This window comes from Dama dama, chromosome 26 (assembly GCF_033118175.1).
Source record: "Dama dama isolate Ldn47 chromosome 26, ASM3311817v1, whole genome shotgun sequence".
Classification (NCBI taxonomy): Eukaryota; Metazoa; Chordata; class Mammalia; order Artiodactyla; family Cervidae; genus Dama; species Dama dama.
This window is the reverse complement of record NC_083706.1, coordinates 45,651,727-45,664,067: the sequence shown is the minus strand read 5'-3', so window position 1 is coordinate 45,664,067 and position 12,341 is coordinate 45,651,727. Positions and strand designations below refer to the sequence as shown.

The 12,341-nt window shown below is 45.7% G+C and overlaps 1 protein-coding gene and 2 non-coding genes across 6 annotated transcripts in view; all 3 read right to left on the bottom strand.

Moving 5' to 3' along the window:
* Nucleotides 1-12,341, bottom strand: part of SCAF8 (SR-related CTD associated factor 8) — a 210,148-nt gene that overhangs the window by 68,946 nt on the left and 128,861 nt on the right. The gene's annotated exons all lie outside the window — the stretch shown is intronic.
* On the bottom strand, nucleotides 10,420-10,491 carry LOC133047384 (small nucleolar RNA U2-30). Its single transcript, XR_009690745.1, has one exon. It is a non-coding gene; the product is annotated as a small nucleolar RNA U2-30 (small nucleolar RNA).
* Nucleotides 10,641-10,720, bottom strand: LOC133047385 (small nucleolar RNA U2-19). The gene has a single exon (XR_009690746.1). It is a non-coding gene; the product is annotated as a small nucleolar RNA U2-19 (small nucleolar RNA).

Genomic DNA, 12,341 nt, shown 5'->3' with positions numbered 1-12,341 from the left:
TCTGGCAGAACCCCCCAGCGAGCTCATTTATGGCAAGGCGGCTCAGAGTCCTGGTTTAAAGTGTGCCCTTTCGAGCCTGACCCTTGGCCTGGACGCTCTGAAGCTGCTCTCCACTGAATATGCAGTCCTTGGGCAAGTTCCTCAGCTATGGCAAGTTTCAACTGTAAAGTGGAGATTCCTGCCCACCATCCAGGCTAACTGTGGGGAGGGCGTGCGGGACTGCGTTGGAAGTGTCCACCGCAGAGGGGGAGGGAAGGGCATGGAGTCCCCCTTCTGCCAGCCAGGTTCTCAGGGAACCCCAGGGACACAGGCGGAGAGCAGAGATGCTCGCTGATGCTCAGGCGTTGGGAACCAGGCTGACGTTTGCCATCCCTTCCATGTGGAATGCTCTTCACTCTTCTCCACCTGACGGTGCTTAGGCAGCGATCAAAAACACTCTACTTGACAGCTGCCTCCCTGGAAGGTTCTCCATTGGCTGAAGCCCCCAGGGCCACACCCCTGGCAGAGCCTTGGTCTTACCGCTGTCTTCTCCCTCCTTGTCTGGACTATGAGCACCTCTGTGATTGACTGAAAAGGCCCACTACCTTTCGCCTCGTTCGTGGAGGCAGCAGTGATTCTACCACGTGCTCCGCGCTACTCTGGCCAAGACAAAGCCAAGACCCTTCCCTTCTCCACCTGCTCCCAACAGCCCAACTATTCATTAGCCTCCTTTTTCCTCCATCTCCCAACGTTCTCCCCGCCACACCTTTCTCACTCCTACTCAAACAGAGAATCACAAAACCAACAAGGAATCTAAATGTATTCTACTTCACTTTGCTGTCCGGCAGAAGCGAACACAACACTGTAAAGCTACTATACTCCAGTAAAAATTAATTAAAAACAACAAGGAATCAGGACTTCTATATATTTCAAGTCAAAGCGGATGCCCTTGCTGAACTACAAGAAAAACAAAAACAAATTCTGTTAACAACTCACATGTGACAAGTCTGCACTTTGACCCCCTGAGCTTTGGGACAGTGGGTAGGAGACACAAGAAGCAGAGGAAGGAGAAAGAGGAAAAGAAAGGGCTCTCAGAGGTGCCCGGCACACTGCCAGGCGCACGGGCTCTGGGAGAGCAGGGCCAAGGCCTGTCTTTGCTGCTGTGAAAACTCGACTTCTCGGCTCGGGGCTTCTCAATGGATGTTCAACATTGAATGAAGAACTGCATGAACATAAGGGAAAGAACTCCACACAGTCATCCTGGGAGTATCATGTCTACCAGCTAAACCTTTAATCATTCTAGACAACTTATATAAAACCGTCCTAGGACATTCATTCCATTGGCAGTGGAATCAGCTCAACTGCTTGGAAACCCTGAGGCTGGGGGCTGATGCTAAATGCTTATGAATTTTACAGAACAGCTTGCTCGACATGTCGCTCCTGCTAGCTTAAAGGTTAAAAGGTTTTGACACCTTTTTCCCCAAGAACAGGTACTATGAGATTAATGAGCGGCAGGTCACATGATGCAACCACCCTCATTGTTAACTTTTTCATCTTCAAACTAGTAGGATGTATTCTTCCCCTCCCTCAGTCCAGAGCAAAAACTATTGATGTGTACATATCTACTAGTAAAATTGAACCCATCCGATAAAAAATTTTACTAATTGAAAAAGTTAATTTTAAAAGACTTTCAACATTTTTTACCGGCATGCCAGCTTTATGTATAACGTGTGCTCCAGAAAGATGGGACCTTAATTACATTTTATTTTTAGAGTACTGGAAGAAGCTGCTGTTCAAAGAAATCCTCCTGTTCATCTTTTATAGAGCAAAGGAACTTTTGAAAAGTGAACAATCATCCATTTTAGAAATTTTCAAGTTTCACATATCCAGTTTGCTTGAAGCAAATTCAATCTGGTGCCCTCAGCTGCCTGACAATTGGACAGACTAGATGGCCACCTAGTTGAGCAGATGTTTTTCTTCTTTGTTTTAATTTGCAAACTGGATTCGTGGCAGTGAACTGACGTGACTTAGTCAACGACATGATGAGCCGCTCACTTTCCTTGGATGCGGAACATACGACCCCAGGAAAGGTGATCATGGAGATTCTCAGGACAGGCACACCCAACTCCCAGCCCCAAGGCTGGAGGGGAGAAGCAGCTGGAAAGAACGCGCCCGGGACCCCATCTGCCTTCCTGCATAGGCTGCCCCTCAAGTGGGCTCAGCTGCCCTCCCTCAGGTCTTTACTTTGCATGCATGCATATGCTTTATCTGGAGAAGGCAATGGCGACCCACTCCAGTACTCTTGCCTGGCAAATCCCATGGATGGAGGAGGCTGGTAGGCTACTGTCCTGGGGTTGCAAAGAATCAGACAAGACTGAGTGACTTCACTTCGCTTGCTATATGCTTTATCTCCTTACCTAAAATTAACAGTTAAAATCAGGAATTGGCTGTTTCAAAGCATCGCCAGGAAAAGTGAATAAAATTCAAGAAAGAAGAAAAGACTTTTACTCCTCATGTGCATTTGGAGGGGCATAACTAGAAACTGGCCTGCAGGAGGGCATGGCAACCCACTCCAGTATTCTTGCCTGGAGAATCCCACGGACAGAAGAGCCTGGCGGGCTACAGTCCACGGGGTCACAGAGAGTCGGACACGACTTAGCAACTAAACAACAACTGGAAACTGCTTTCATCCCTATTTTGATAGGTTATCTCAGCTACATCCGTCTGTTTTCATTTCAATCTCTTTCTCACGAGCTCTTAAAATGAGTAAGACAGGAAGTGGGCCTCCACAGCCACAGAGGCGGCAGGAAAGGCAACAATTCGGGTCACAGTTACCCTTAAACCCCCAGTGCAGAGAGGACCCACTGAGACCCCCACCAGCTAGTCCACACCTCATCCACACCAACCTGGGGGCCTGGGGTCCCCTCAGCACCTCAAGTAACGGCTCTGAGGTCAGGGAGAAACACGAGACTTGAATTGCATGTTGGTTTTTTTGGTTTGTTTGTAACAGAATAGCAGTTTTCAGGAAGGTACAGTGTCTTATTTTAACAAGCTCACAGAGATTTTCAAACATGACCCAATATAATGAGCCACTAATAGACATTCTTTGTCTACAAACACAGCACGGTCTCAGGAACGTTTGTCTTGGCCTGGGCACATCTGAAAGCACAGAAGAGAAAGGGAGGTGATTTTTTTTTAAAAGCTGCATGGCTTTCCATAATCATACTCCTCAGAAGTCCAGGGTCTGGGATAAGAATGTCCCTTGACCTGCAGTGCTTGAGAGCTGACGTGGACCCCACCCAGAGTCCCCTCGTGTGCACACCAGGGTGTGTGACATGGACCCTCTCAGGACACATTTCACAACGTGTGGGGCCCATGGCATCCACATTCCATCCAGTTGCCCAGAGTCCTGGGCCTTTCCACAGAAGACCGCAAACAATGCTGACAGCACATTTCAGATTTCAGCGAACCCCCAAATTACAAGTCTCATGATCGTATATAATTTACCCCTAAGGCAGGTATGCAGTGATGAGTAGAAAAAGGCTGAACGGGGAACGGTGACTGCAGTCCCCAGAGCCCACTCACCACCCAAGACACACGGCCACCCCTCTGCCTTACGGTCAAGGTTGTTCACACCTGGGTCTTAGCAAAACAACAGATTATAACATGCTATAGGTTGGCCTGGAACAGCCAAAACCAGACATGTTAGAGCCAAGGAACGCTGGAGTTAGCTTGTAACTCGTCTCCTATTTTTCAAGCCATGAGAGTCCATCGAGGGAGATGGACTAGTAGAAACCAGTACTAGTAGAAAAGTGAATAGAAGTCAGGTTCTCCCCATCCCTGAGTGGACCCTGCAGACCTCTGCCCCACGAACAGAGTCTGAAAAGCCACAGATCTCATGCATACAGCTTTTCTTTGGAAAGCCTTGTGCTGAAACGATTTTAAGCACTACCAATGAGTCAGGCTACATGAGGGGGAGCTCCAGATGCCACCTGCTCTGGATCCGCATGAGAACTCACTGGAGAGAAACTCCCCTAAAGTGAACCCCACTTCCTATCAACTCAGGGGCCATCTTCCTGATTGACGTCTAAGGCCCTTCGAGATTTCTTAAGACCTTTGAAGAGCCAGATTCTTGTCAACATCAAGCATCCCATTTTGGGAAACTGAAATGTTGTCCCGGGAACGGATCCCTCCCTGAAATTACAATGGGTGTTGAAGGAAAGCTTGATCTGCTCTACAAATAATAATTCAAGAGGAAATAACCTCTTCCATCCAGTGTTAGTCACAAATCAAATATCAGGGTTTACACAAGTTGATCCTAAATCACCTGTTTCTCTTTAAGTATCTCCCTCCTTTCCCCCAATCACACATACACTGAGAAAGAGGTCACAGAAAACTTCCAAGCTGCAGGTACATTTATCATTTGTATACAATGGGTAAGGGAACTATGAAAGTAAATGAACTCTTGTGGCCCCCGAGGAACAACGGCACTCGACCAGCCCTCTTGACAATAATGGATACAAAGCAGGGTAAACCTGATTGAAAGTTAGGACAGGGCTCAGTGTTCTTCGCCTGACTTGGCTGGGAGACAGGAGAACTAAGAACAAAACTCTAACAGGTCCCAGGGTAATCTGAGCAGTGTCCTGACTATCAACTATTTATAAGAAAGTATTACGCAACAAGAAAATGATGTCCGTTTTGAGACGGCCAATTTCATGAGCTTGCAATTCAGTTGTCTCTTTACATCTTCAAAAGAAATGACTACTTACTTTTCAAACCACTCACCATGAAACACATCCAAACACCTGCATCCTCTCTGGCAGTTTCCGAGAAAATATTCCTGCCTCTTTGGAACAGCCTTGCCCTAACTAGTTACCCTTTCCTTCAATGACTGCTTGAACTTGGCGAACCTTTGTAAACCCTGGCAAGGGAGCCAACATGGGTTTGTAAACCCTTCTCACGGCAGCGAGGAGGGCAGGAAACACAGGTCTGTGTCACCTGTGCCCAGGGCCAGGGCTTCCCAGGTGGCTCAGTGGTAAAGAATCCATCTGCCAACACAGGAGACGCAAGAGACACAGGTTCGATCCCTAGGTCGGGAAGATCCCCTGGAGAAGGAAATGGCAACCCGCTTTGCCTGGGAAATCCCATGGACAGAGGAGCCTCAAGGGCTACAGTCCATGGGGTCGCAAAAGAGTCAGACACGACTGAGCATGCACGCACATGCCAGGTACCTTGGTCCCTCTCTTGACCTTCCAGCAGCTGTCGTGGACCTAACGACCAGCTCCTACAGACCATCAGCTCCTCAGCTCGTGTTGCCTCTGCGAGGTGGAGCCCACCCTTGATAAGTCCAGTCTCTTTCCTGGGATGTTTCCTCCAGAGAGGACTGCATTTCAACCCAACAAGGGACCGTGTGGTGGTTGATGCTTTAGGTGCAGGTCAAGTGCCAGGAAACTTCTGCCGGGCTGTCAGATGAACCCAGTCGGACAAAGCCTTTCTCTCTGCACTGATGACCCACGGTTGGGTTCGCGATGCCAGCAAAGCACATGTGAGCCATTCATCTGGAGAAGATCTGCTTGCCAAAAATTTTGTCAAAACTTCTGGCTTTCCTTCTTTCTGGAACTAGGACAAATTTCAATTTTTTTTTTTTTTAATTTCTATAATTCACTCCTTGGAACGTCTCTGAGGATGCTTAACAGAATGTCACTCTAGAAAAGTGATCCAAGGTTTACAGAGTAGTAGCTGGACTTACACCAATGCATCAGAACAGGGTCCCGACACAGGGGACAACGACGTAAAACCAGGACGTCCCAGGTAACACGATGGGCGTTCACAGGCCACTTTTTTGTTTGCATTATACTCAAAGTAACCACGCTTCAGGGATCTCAGCATTGCTAACGATAGGAGCTTCCCCAGTGGCTCAGCGGTGAAGAATCCGCTTGTCAGGGCAGGAGACACGGGTTTGATTCCGCATCTGGGAATATCCCACAAGCCTCGGAGCCACCGAGTCCACGGACCACAACTACCGAAGCCGGTGAGCCCTAGAGTCTGTGCTCTGCAACAAGAGAAGTCACCGCAACAAAGAGTACCCCCTGCTTGCTGCAGCTAGAGAAAAGCCCATGCAGCGATGACGACCCAGCACAGCCAAAGACAAACAAATTACATAAAGAGTGCTAATGATAGATACTTGGCTGCAACCAAGGGATCCAAATAAATATGTCTATTCACTTAGAAGAAATGAAGTTGAGCGACATTTTAATAGTTTGTGGTAGCATATTAGATGTTTTTCTTATTTTTTTTAAATTCACATCAATACTCAATTACATTCTGAAAAACTACTTTAAATTACATTTAAAAACTATCCCAATGGGCACTAAGGCATATTCTTTGTTTTTGGTTTATTTCAACTGTGCCTCGGGCCGCTGATAAATCTCTGCTGTTTCTTACATTACTCAAGCAATTTTTACAGTTAAGTAACAAGTGAACATTTGGTGGTGACTATAAACTGAGAAAAGATATCATCGTTTCTCGTTTATGTGGCCCTCTGTGTTTTCAGAAAGCTTTTCATTCAGCTACTTCAACGGCCCTCCCAGTGGGGTTAGACGGAGGCCTGTTTTGTCTTGTTACATGTAAAAAGGAGGCTGCCGACTCGGCATCAACAACATCCATCCTAGCAGTTAGGTGGGCTTTTATTGAGCCGTCTCTCACTCTTCAGAAAGGTCCTCTTTGAGTCCAAGATTTTTTTTTTTTCCTCTTTCAAAGAAAATAAAATCCTCAATCCTCTTTTTTTAACATGAAATTCTAGCCCACTCATCCTTAACCTCACAGTAAATCTGTAGTCAGCTAAGAGAGGTACCTAAGTCATTTCTCAGGTGGAGTTACAATAATTAAGTCCAAATCTGCAGGTTCCTTGTTTTAAACAGTATCAGAAAGGACTCAAAGTTATTCCTACTAACAGTCCTTATCATTTATATTCAATAAGATTTCTGGAGTGGGAGGAAAAGCGGAGAAGTTGGTAGGGGTGGGTTGCACACATGAGTATCACTCTTCATGCGTTATTTCAGTCAAAGAAAGGTTCTGAATGAACCCCGGCTCCATCACTGGTGCTCCATCACCAGGGGCAAGCTGACACTAGAGACGATTTCTTTTAGGAAAACTGGAAAGAATATGGAAACATCCTGACTTACAGCAAATCAATACATATCAGGGAATGAGGGGGTAGGGTTGTCAAATGCAGCAAATGAAAACACACAAGAAGTAATGTTCAGTATACGTACGTCCCAAATATTTCACAGGATGTATTTATACTAAAATTTCACGTGTACCCAAAATTCAGTTTAAGGGGGCATCCTGCTTCCTATCTAGCATCCTACCAAGGAGTGGAGTGAGGGTGGGGATTTCAGGGACGCTGAGCTGACATAACAGGTTGTTTCAGGTCCACGGCAAGGTGGGCTCCCTAGCACTGCATGTCTGTCAGGATGGTGAGAATATTCCCCTTAAAAGTTCTCTCCTTTGTCTCCCTCAGAGAATTACTGTGAGCTTCCCATGTGCCTTGGATGCTCTAGGAACTGGAGATGAGGTGGTGAATAAAGCACAGCCTCTCTCTTCAGGGAGCTTGCATATCCAGAGAGGGAGATTTAAAAAAAAAAAAAAGAAACATATTTATTTGGCTGTACCAGGTCTTAGCTGCAGCACTCTGGATCTTTAGTTGCAGTGTGTAGGATCTAGTTCCCTGACCTGGGGTCAAACCCAGGCCCCCTGCACTGGGAAGCGGGGAATCTCAGCCACTGGACCACCAGGGAAGTCCCCAAGAAGAACTGAATAGACAAGTGAACAGACGTGTGCTGTTAAAGCAAGCGGGGTAGGAAGCAAGAGAGTCGTGGGCTAGGGATGGACACTGTTTCAGACAGGATGCTCTTAAGGCCATCTCTAACTCAGGACAGAGAGGAATGTGTGTTTTACAGAGGATGTGGAGTGTGGAAAAGTGAGAGAGAGGGTGCATGGCAGGGGGAGGGGAGGAAGACAGAGACGTGATCATCTGGCATTCCCAGAGCAAAGCATTCCGCAGCCTTTTGATGCAGAAAAGCAAGAGCCTTCAGGGCAAACCTGTAGCATCCGAACCCAGCATCCCACGTCATGGAGGAGACAGCGCCTCCTCTGTTTAAGGACGCCTGAGCATCGACAGCGTATCTGGGGGAAGTCAATGGTTAACCCTGACGATAGACTGCGGTAAGAAAGTGCATCTGTTACCAGTGTGTAAGACTAGCAAGGCCATAGTTTTACGCCTTGCGGGTTTATGTCTTCTTACACTTTGGGCTTTTAAGTGCATCTGTTACCAGTGTGTAAGACTAGCAAGGCCATAGTTTTACGCCTTGCGGGTTTATGTCTTCTTACACTTTGGGCTTTTATGTTTTATTACACTTTGTTAAAAAGGAAAACTTGTATGGTTTTAGAATGTTTTTATGAGTGAATTTAATGTACTGAAGATAAAAATTAAAAAAAAAAAAAGTGCATCTGTGACCAGGAAAACAACTCCCTTGTTTTCAAAGGGCATGTCTGTTTTGGGTGGGGAGGAATGTGTGACTGGGAAGAAGGTAGCTAAGGGGACCAACACCCCGCATCCGAGCAACTGGCGGATTGTTGTCTCCACCTGGGAACACATTGGAGACAAGCTTCCCGTGGCTTTGGAATCCCTTCCCCTGTTCAAAAGAACAGAGACACATAGCCCAGTCCAGAACCAGGAACCTGGCCATCATTTATCAGTTAGAGTTAATGACGCTGGGCTTCTGGCTTGCACCCAACGTTCTAAGGAAGGTCTTCCTTTTATATTTATAATAAATCATTTAAAAAAAAATCAAAATACGTGAACACATCTCTTCTTAACAACTTGCTTAAGAATTAAGGAAAACCTGCAGCTCCCTTTAGGGTTAGGGTTAGGGTGTAAGCACCGCTCTGCGCTCTGGCACTGATAATGAGGCCCTGCAGCATCATTGCGCCTCCCTCTGACTTTCAGTCGAGTTCCACCGCCCTGAAGGATAACAATGGGTCTCGTGAAATGGACCAGGCTGAAACTGATGCCCTTTTCATACAAGACAGCCCAGACTTTTCAGCTTTGAGCCATACTCCTAACAAGGAGACAATCTCCAACAGCAAAGGTTTGACAGCAACAATTAGAAACGGGCACACACAACTATGGATGACCACAACTACAGGAAAGTAGAGAAGAACCAGAAGCACACACTCTCAAGCCGTTGGGGGTCTCACATGTCATCAGATGGATGTCCACTTGGACTCCCGAAGTGCCTAACGTCTCTGAATGTGGCCTGTGTCCAGCAGCCTCCCGAGTGGTTGGGCCTCTCTCCTGACATTTCTGCTGCTTCTTGGATATCTCCAAGGGCAGGAAGCCCAGGTTTGTGCCAAGGGGTAGTCAACCCTCCAACCACGCTTTGCTTAAGCTAGTGGCCATACAACCAACGAAATGTTCTCCAGGACAAGCACATTAACTCGCATCTGACATATACCCCACCCCTCAAATCTGGGTCAATACGTGGAAACCAGAACTGAATTTAAAACTTCAGATGCAGTGAGATTTGTGTGGGGGAGAAGGACTCCACCTAGGGTGATCATTTATCTCAGCCTGAACCACATTCTCCTGCTGCAGAGATCGGGGCTTCGCTCCATCACCCCTGGTCCAGCGAGACTCTGCTGATGGCTTCCTTGGAGCTCCCAAATATGAGCTCACTGGCAGGTGTGTGCAGAAGTGGAGTCTAACTCCCGAAGGCCTCCTGATTACTTCCTCCACCCTCTTCACCATCTACATGGGAGTAAGGAGGGCTAACCCAGATGGGAAGAGAGTGGCCCTGAGTTCTCATGCCCTAGTAATTTCATTAACTAACTAATGCAAATCCTTGGGAGTTTTCCTAAACATAGTCCAACAACATATATTGATTACAGGCGCATTATACTGATCATAAGTACACAACCAGAAACGAGGACTTAAAAGAATCTGGAAATTCTGTAGACGTGCTGAGAAATCTTGCAAGGTTACACAGTTACTGACAGAGTCAAGGACTAGAACCTAAGTTCTAATTTTTAAAGCCTGAATTTAATGTAAGTTATTTTTAGATAAACTTCTGAGTTAATTTCAACAGCTTAATTCTAGTGAAGGCGAGGCAGTTTGGGAATCAGATGTTTACAGTATAAAGAGGAAGCCTTCTTCTCAGTTGAACATTTATGGAGATTTAGACGCATATTTCATAGCTTAAGAAAGCTATATAGATCAATGGTTTGGCAGCTGGGTGAAATAATTCCATATTTTAAAAATCTGTAGGGTGCATCTGTTCGCGGTTTTGAGTTTCTACCGCAGACTAACAATTTGGTGATAGCAAGCTGTCTTCCAATTAATGTTCCAGAAAACATTTTTTTTTTTTTTTTTTGTTATTCTGAGCTCAGATCAAGTGTAGAAACCTTCATAGTTATATAAAGTTCTGCAGTAAAAACTTTTCATCATTGCTCAGAACTGATCAGCCTTTCATACATGTACACCCACAACCAACTCTCACTTACCCACCAATAAGCCCCTTAATTATCCAGTCACCTTTACACACACACCCCCAAACACACACACACACACACACACACCCCTTATTTTAAATTATTTTGCTTCTCAGAACTACAGAGATCATGCATCAGGTACACTGGGTGGTCGTCTGATGCTCAGATTTGGCTACTTTCATCACTGATCCACTTTAGTAAGAGCAGATCTCAGAGAACAGAAAACATTTTTATTTCAAGATTTTTAGAACCAGAGCCAAAATTTTTCTGGGATTTGGTTATAGGAAGCATCATTGTAGTTTTTGCCTTTTATAAATCTTTCACATCTAAAAGGTTAATAAGCAGAATGTCTTGAAAAACGTTTCGTCTGCATTTCTAAAAAAGCTTAACTGAGACTCTATAATAGGTGACTTGCCTTTAATCTTTCCTAACCTATTGGATAAAGTCATAAAAACACTTAAAACCAAATCACATTATATTTACATCATTCCCTTTTTCAGAATTACTCAATTTCCCTTGTGTTCTGCCCGTGGCAAACTTGGGATCAGACTTCACAAACATTCACCCTCCTAAAGCGGTTCATGTGGTTTTTAGAGGCTGGCTTCCTTGTCCCAGCCTCTCATCTGTCTATAAAGTCGCAGCCCCTACCCTCGTCAAAACTCCTTGGATGAATGGTCCTTACGACACCTTTCAGATAAATCCCTCTTAGCCATCAGACCTGGATCCCGTGAAGTCACATGAGACACACTGGGTACTTATTTGGTTTCTGTCCTTTCCTGCCTCCTGTTACTACCACACTCAGAGCTTCTAAAAGGATGACAGGGCCTGGCCGCCCAGTTATCTGTTGGGTGAACTAATAAGCAAACAAAGCCTAAAGCCAAACTGATGACTAAAACGTACTCACTCTTTATAGTTAACAACTTTTCCTTTTCCTGTATTAGTTCGAACAATAACATAGAACGTCTGAAAGTTTATACTAATGCAGCTTTTTTTTTCATTTGAAAACTGAAAATATGATGGAAAAAAGTCTCACGCTCTGGCACTAGCTTTCTACCTTGCCCTAGAGTTTTTGGTTTAGAGATCATCAGCTCTGTGGGGCTATCCATTTTGCAGATAGGGGACTAAGGTCTTATTCAACCTCATATCAACTTTAAAGCCAGTATACTGCCATGCATGAGGTCTCAATAATTATTTGGGGGAATGCCTAGAAGGCTGGGCAGGATGTTCTTTGCTTTCCTTGGATGGGAAAGAGCGCAAAGAGAAGATAAAGAGAATATGTGTATACACAAGAGAGTATGACTACAATTAGCACAAGTAAAAGCCGTGAAAGACGCAGGAAATGGTGACTGTTATTAACCTCTTGGAAAGAAAAAGCAGGAAGTGAAGAGTATCTCTTTAACACACTGATCCAGGCCACCGTGGACAGCACAGTGGCTTTAGGGAGGGGTGAGGAGGGCAGATCTTGTAGGTCACTGGTCAGTTGGTCTTCGGGACAATCGACAGTCACATGCCTACAGCTCTCAGCATGACAGTGCTACTCAGGAGCCCAGATATAGACAGGCAGCTAAAAACCGTAACCATTTTGGTCAGTTCTGCTGCAGCTGAAGTTGCTAACACCACCCGCAGCAGCACAGAACAGACGTGAGGTCTCCTTCACTGTTGCTGAACTCCAAGCTGGGATGTGCCTTTTTTCCCATTACAGGAGCACGCGTGTCTACTGAAACGCTGTAGTGTGAGTCAGGTACTCAGTGTCTATGTGCTGAGTGAATGGTTTCCTACGAAGTCCTTAACACTGAGGATGCTCTCTGCCT